This window comes from Lycium ferocissimum, chromosome 6 (assembly GCF_029784015.1).
Source record: "Lycium ferocissimum isolate CSIRO_LF1 chromosome 6, AGI_CSIRO_Lferr_CH_V1, whole genome shotgun sequence".
Classification (NCBI taxonomy): Eukaryota; Viridiplantae; Streptophyta; class Magnoliopsida; order Solanales; family Solanaceae; genus Lycium; species Lycium ferocissimum.
This window is the reverse complement of record NC_081347.1, coordinates 27,201,326-27,208,791: the sequence shown is the minus strand read 5'-3', so window position 1 is coordinate 27,208,791 and position 7,466 is coordinate 27,201,326. Positions and strand designations below refer to the sequence as shown.

Here is a 7,466-nt window from a genome sequence, read left to right as displayed (position 1 = left end):
ACCTGATAGGAAATAAGCTCTCCTTTTTCATTGAGTTGATTACCAAAACTCTTATTAATCCATTTCTTTGTTGATTCCTTCCCCACATGCTTTGCCTCTTCTACTTGATGTTCTTTATGTCTCTCAGCACTAAAGTAATCTGTTTAGAAGAATGATCACCAGAAATCTCATCCTTAGCCTCTTCTATCCTTTCCTCAGTATTGTTATTTTTATATGTCAAGTCTATTCCCTCCTCCTCAGCATTTTGTAAAGCTGTATATTGATTGTTTTGAAGAGGTTGATTCTCCTTTGGTTTCCAGGCATGTTCATCATACCTTTCTCTTTGATATTGCCTTCTATTTTTCTGTTTGTTCTTCTTCTCTTTAAAGCCATCATCATCTGTAATGTTCGTAGTTTTAACACTATCTTGCTTGACCACTGTATTCTCTTTCTTTTCTCCAACATTCTTTCCTTTCTGTCCCTTAGCTTCAGAGTTGTTTTTTTGCTTTGAATCAGTTTGAACATTGTTAGAGCCACTTCTTACCACCATTCCACTTAGAGTCATCTTCCCATGATCTTCCATAGTACTCTCTTCCCGAGCTTTTACAGAACCTTCCTCCTTATCCTTTGGATATAATTCTGGATGTATAACATAGCAGTCCTGTTCATTATGACCTTGAAGTTTATAGTTTTTGCAATACTTCGGCACATAGTCATATTTGATCTTTATCCATTTGTCAACAATCTCCCCATTACTCTTCTTTTTCATCCCAATATTGATTCTTTGAGGAAACTCTCCAAGTAGATCAACTTCTACCTTGACCCTCGCACAGCTTGGCCTAGTTTTGTTAATGGTGGCCACATCCACTTGTAGAGGCTTTCCAATAGCAGATGTTAATGAGAACACTGCCTCTTTCACAAAGTAATTCGGAGGAAACAATGAAAAAGATATCCATGCAATTGCGAATTTAGTTTCTTCCTCCGAATCAAACCATGGATCCCATTTATGAGTACACACAGGATACGACCAGTTCTTGTATGTGATATAGAATGCTAGTTCTGACAATAGCGTTACATAATCTTCTAAAAATGATGCATGAATCAATACGTACCTATTGCTCAACAATCCAATAGTACACTCTCCTTTCAATCCACACTGTTTTGGGATTAGAGTTTTCGCTTCTTCTTTGACATCAGGCCATCTATACGAGAACTTTCCAACGATAAAATTTTGCTGTTTTTCCTGTATGATCATTTGTTTAATCTCCTCTTCATCCTATATGACCATGGGTTCTCCATACAGATATGTGACCTTCTTCATATGTAAAGTAGGTGTATGTGATGTAGTTGTGGTAGGGTTTAGTGTTGTAGCGTATGTTTGTTTTGGTATTAGATGGTTTGGGTGTGGTGGTGATATTGTAGTAGGCTGGACAACCTCAATGGGAGGCTATCCAATGTCCTAAAAGGCCATTGCCGCCGTGAAAACTAGGTGGAAGAATTAGGGTTTCAGCCAGTTTTAGGGTTTAGCTAGGGAGCATTTTATTTTTTGGCGAAGATTAATTAACTGTGTGCTTATGGCTTTTTGACTCAATTGCTAACCTGGTTTGCTAAACTATATATATATATATATACACACACACACACGTATATTCCTATACTTTTTTATTTTATATATTCCTTGTTTTTTATGGGTTATCAAATAGGTGATGACCATTAACCTTCACTTTATAATGTCATAGGGTTTAGCAGCACCCATCTTCAAATACATCGTATTTTTCCCCTTTCTCTCCTTATTCTTAACAGTTTTAAACCCTTATTTTTCTTTGATCAAATGGCCAAGAAAAATGAGGTTTTTATATCGTTTGTAAAGGGATAAAGCTCTAATAAAGATCTGTTTTTTTCTTATGGAGGATGTGGAAAGGGAGAATATCTACTTATGATAATCTACTGAGATTAAGAATTCCAGTTGTCTCAAGGTGTTGGTGCTATGAAGAACACCAGATGGAAACTATGTTACACTTATTTCTAACATCTCTAATAGCTTTACAGCTTTGGAGCAAGTTTGCTTACTTGCAGGTATGAACATAGAAGGTTTGCAGTTGCAAGAGCTTATCACTAAATGGTGGACTTTTTTTTTAAGCAAACCACTAAGTTGAACTTAGTGGGATAATTATTAAAATAATAAACTCCAAGTACACCAAAGTACAGATACAATAGCAAAAGAAAAAGGGATAGTCTATTCTACACAGAAACCAAACAAAACACTTAGAGTTCTTAGCTTCTCTTCTCCGGTACCGTGACCACCAGATCTGTTGAAGCTCGATAGCTTGAAGTTGTTGTTCTGATTTCTATGGTAAGTCCTTCAATGTTTCCCTTTTGAATTGTGTTTTGAGCTTAGAAACAGTACTTTGAATTTCTCTTTATCAGCTTCAATGAGCTCATTATTGAACAATAGATCTTGCTTTGGAACCTGCTCCCTTTGAATTTCAGATGTTGTTGTTTGATTTCTCCTTCTTTCGATCTAGATCTTCAGCTGTATGAATGCTTTTCTAGGGTCCCAAATATGCTTTCCTAGATTTAACTTGTCATGTGTAAGTAGTAGCCTTGCGTCTTTGGTTTATCACCACTTATATGCCCCTCAGTGCTCTCACCAAGGATGTGGTTATCACCATAAGAAGTATTTCTCCAGACTTTAGACTGACCTAAATAACACCGACAAATTTTTTATCTAGTTCTAGGATATTCAGGAAGATTAAGAGTAGAAAATCAAACTTTTAGCACTAATGTTCAGGATAATCAGTAAATATACAGTGAGATCTGATTCTCTGGCATGAACTAATCTCTAGTAGGTTGAGCCATGGCTAATACCACACACTGGGGACATGCTCATACCTGAGTTTCAGACTCGAGCCTATATATCATTGTTTCCTGTATTCTTCATACTTCTAATTCTCAAATTAGGAATTTGTTGCTTGTCCAAGTTGATGATTTTTCTCCCTGCGCTTGGCAGTTTAGAAAAGGAAAAGAATTGTTGAATACCTGCAAAATCAAAAGCCAAGTTAGTTAAAAATCTGCCATGGTGTTTCCTTCCCTGTACACATGTTGAAAGATCACATTGAATTGCTCCTTCATCTTTTTAATTCTGTCTACTTCTGAACTATTACCCCAAGGAACTTCCCATATTCCATCCACTACCTTCTTTAGAAGTAAGGAATCAGTCTCTATAATTAAAGGGTGCAATTCTTCCCTTACACAATATCTCAACCCTTCTAGAATTGCCCTTGCCTCAGCAACAATGTTGGTATTCTGTCCAAATTCCTTACATTGAGCATAAATCATATCCCCATGCCAATTCCTTACACGAAAACCATAGGAGCTAGGACCAGGGTTACCTCTGGATGCTCAATCTGTATTGTATTTAAACCATCTTTCCTCAGGGACTCTCCAATACACCACCTTAGTCATCAAAATAGGTTGGTATCCTTCCAGGAATTCAATCAACTAAGGCCATAGGAAAGGAATACCCCTAAGCCATGGATACCTTTGCATTCTGAAATAGTATAAATTGTTATTAATCTCATGCACAACCCTTCTGAATCTCACTTTACCCCTATGTTTGATACAATTCCTCCTTTTTCACAATTCCCAAGTAATCATTGTTGGCACAACTTGCATAATAGGCTTTAATTTTTCTCCACACTTTAGCTTCCACCATGATCTAATCACTTTCTTAAGTTGAACTAAAGCAATCTGAACTCCTGCTGCACTCATGAACACGGACCCTACCCTTGATGCAAAATTTCCTGTTAAAAACAAATGCTCCACAGTTTCTGGATCTGAAGTACTACAGCAATAGCATCTGGAAACCACTGCAATTCTCATTCCCATTAAAATGTCATCTGTAGGTATCCTGAATTTCCATAATCTCCACAAAAAGAATGACATTTTAAATGGTATACCCTTAATCCACATTAGTTTAAAGTCCTCTTGCACCTGCTCTTTGTGCCTCACTAACTCCCAAGCACTATTCACAGTAAATTTTCCTGTGCTAGTAGGCATCCACCAAGTCTTATCCCAATTACCTTGTAAATGATCAATGAAGATCTCATCTTTGATGTGTTCCACAATTTCAGCTAGGAAAGATTATTGTAAGGTAAAATCATTCCATTCCCCTTCCTCAATAAGATCAGACACATCTTCTATATTTTCATTAACTGGGAAATCATTTGGAATAATATAATGCAAAGCACCTAGTTTGGTCAAATTCTCAAACCAAACATTTGTTGTCCCTCCCTTAATCTCTCACCATATTTCATGTTCCATTTCCTCTCTTGCTTCAAGCATCTTTTTCCAAACTTGAGTACCTCCATTCCATTGAACTAAGTTAGGAATCACGTTCTTGCAGTACTTGTTCACATATAATTGGCCTATAACGATGAAGTGGTCCTAAATCTCCACCAAAGTTTAGCAAAAAGAGCATTAGAAACATCAAACACTGACTTGAAGCCTAAGCCTCCTTCTTGAGTTGGCAAACAGACATCCTTCCATGCAACCCAGTGTTTACTCCTCCCTTCTTCCTTATTACTCCAAAAGAATCCAACACAGAGAGAAGATGTACTAGCATTGTCTGAAGTACACTTTTAATCAGGACTGATTTTCCACCAAATGATTGTAGTTTACCTTTCCATGAGTGTAATTTCCCTTTGACCTTCTTTATTAAATCAGCATAAAACACCTTCCTTTACCTAGCATGGAAAATTGGGCACCCTAAATAGGTAAAAGAAAAATGACCTCTTGAGAAACCAGTGATCTCACCCACTGATTGGATCAAATTTGCTCCTACCTTAGAATACATGAAATATGAGCTCTTGTCTGTATTAATCAATTGGCGTAAGACTTCTCATACCTCTTCAACACCTCCATGAGCTTTTGAAGGGATTCTGAATAAGCTGAAGCAAAAATAATAGTGTCATCAACATAAGCTAATTGGTTTAAGGGGTGAGACCACTTAGGCATTCCATATCCCACAAAATTCCGATCATCAAATAAATTATTCAAAGACCTTGACAAAACCTCAGCAGATAATAGGAATAAAGAAGGAGAAAGTGGGTCCCCCTACTTAACCCCTCTTGAAGATTGGAAAAACCCAACTGCTTGCCCATTAATCACAACAGAATACCAATTATTAGAAATGAGCCCCAAATAAGATTAATAAAATGCTCAGCAAATCCCATTCTTTTTAGAACACAAAGTAGAAATTTCCATGATACTCTATCATAGGCTTTGGACATATCAAGCTTCATAATCACATTTGCGCAGTTTACCCCTAATTCTTAAAGCTGAGACTATCTCTTTTGTAAGCAAGATATTCTCAAATATACTCCTCCCCTTCACAAAACCCGATTGATAAGAAGAAATAATGCTAGGAATAATCTTATCGATCCTTCTATGAATCACTCTAGAAATCACCTTATTAATGAAGTTGGAAAGACTAATAGGCCTCATATCTGAAAAAGTAAGAACAGGATTCTTTTTAGGAATAAGAACTAAGTTTGTATGAGTGATTGATTTAGGAAGAATAGTTCCATCAAAAAAAGACAGAACCATATCATGCACATCATCTCCTATAATCTCCCAACAATTCTGATAGAAAATCCCTATGAATCCATCTGGTCCCCCTGCACTGTCTCCACTTAAGGCAAATATTGCAAGTTGAACCTCTTCTTTAGTAGGATACGAGCAGAGAAGAAAATTTTGCTCATGAGTCACCATAAAAGGAACATGTTTGAACAAATAGAAATTTGTGAGATCACCTTCCTGAGCAAACTGTTTCCTATAGAAATTAATAGCCTTTTCTGAGATGAGTTCCCTTGTATCCAGCCAATTCCCATTCCCATCATTAATACCCTTTAGCTTTAGTTTCTTCCTTTTTCCATTTACATGGTTATAAAAGAATTTTGTGTTCCTATCCCCTTCTGTAAACCAAGTAAATCCTGCCTTCTATTTCCAGTACTGTTCTTCCAAGGTTAGGTAATGTTTCAATTCAGCTTGAGCCTTCTGTGGCACCATTCTGTTCACAATACTAGGATCTTCTTCAAATAACACTTCCTTTATTTTCTGTCACGACCCGAACTACGGGCCGCGACGGGTATCCGGGGCTAACCACCGAACACCACTTATTCCGTTATCTATATGCTCTCACTCATAATGCTTGCTCAATTTCATGAAAATATAGCATCATAGGAAACGTAATTTACTTTTATAAACATAAGCCCTTCGGCTATCAAAATAATATATACATGCATATACCTACAGACCATGGGACCATACTACCCACACATGCGTATCTACGAGCCTCTACTAGAGTACTAGACATATGGACGGGACAGGACCCCGTCGTGCCCAATCATGACTACATACATATATATATATATACCAAAAGAATAATCAATGGCACCTCCGGACAATGGAGTGCTCACAAGTCAGCTACTAGCTCCTATAGACCTAAGTCTCCTTCCTGCACAGCCGTGAGGCATGAACACGGCGTCCAAAGAAAACGGATGTCGGTACAAACATTGTACGAGTATGTAAAGGCGGGAATGAAATAAGCATAATAAGAATATCATAAGTCATGAGATGGAGATACAACCTGTGTACTCTTATAATCATAGATACATTTCATATACATTCATCGTACATAAGCATGTCATATACATTACCATAGCGTATGCCTTATCGTATCACATATACATCATCATGCCATACATACATCGTCACATCAATCATACATCATCATGTCGTTAACCCGTGTCCAGGTAACCATCATATGCCGCCCACTAGTAGTGTCATGCCTGGCCCTCTAGGCTCGGTAGAATCATAGCAGCCCGCCTTAGCGGTGACATGCCCGGCCATCTAGGCGCGGTAGGATCGTATCATCATACATAGCATGCATTTATCATCGTATATTATACATCATCATCGTCATCACTATCATTCATTTCATAGGCATATCATAGTTTCATCATAAGTAGTATCATCATACATATATCATCGTCGTATTCATATCACATTTCTTATCTCGTATGACCATTCGTGAATGTAGGCCTTTAGTCTTTCGGAGTATAGGAAACTCACGAGGAGGTAGGGAATCATGCATAAGATTCATGCCTTAGAAAGAAGGGTTAAACCTCACATACGTTTGTCATTTACTATTCTATCGTTTGCTCGTTCTCCTTGAGTGCACTTGTTTATACCTTCAATGGAATTCGTGTCGTCATTAGCTAAACAATCATGAAAACGTACTTACTAAAGCTATAGAAATTCGGGCGGCATTTCCTTTGTTTATACTACTTTCCGCCATATTCCGTATCAGCTCCCAACATTCATAACAATCACCACAATATCGCTAACAACAATCGTCACTCATTTACATAATTCGCATTTCACAATTCTACTTCAATTCTCCATATCCAATACTTATTTCATGT

The 7,466-nt window shown here is 37.4% G+C and overlaps 1 long non-coding RNA gene across 1 annotated transcript; it reads left to right on the top strand.

Annotated features, from left to right (window-relative positions):
* Positions 1 to 2,156: 2,156 nt before the first annotated feature.
* LOC132060745 (uncharacterized) lies at positions 2,157 to 2,567 on the top strand. The gene is made up of 2 exons (XR_009416002.1): positions 2,157 to 2,332; positions 2,407 to 2,567. It is a non-coding gene; the product is annotated as an uncharacterized LOC132060745 (long non-coding RNA).
* Positions 2,568 to 7,466: the final 4,899 nt, after the last annotated feature.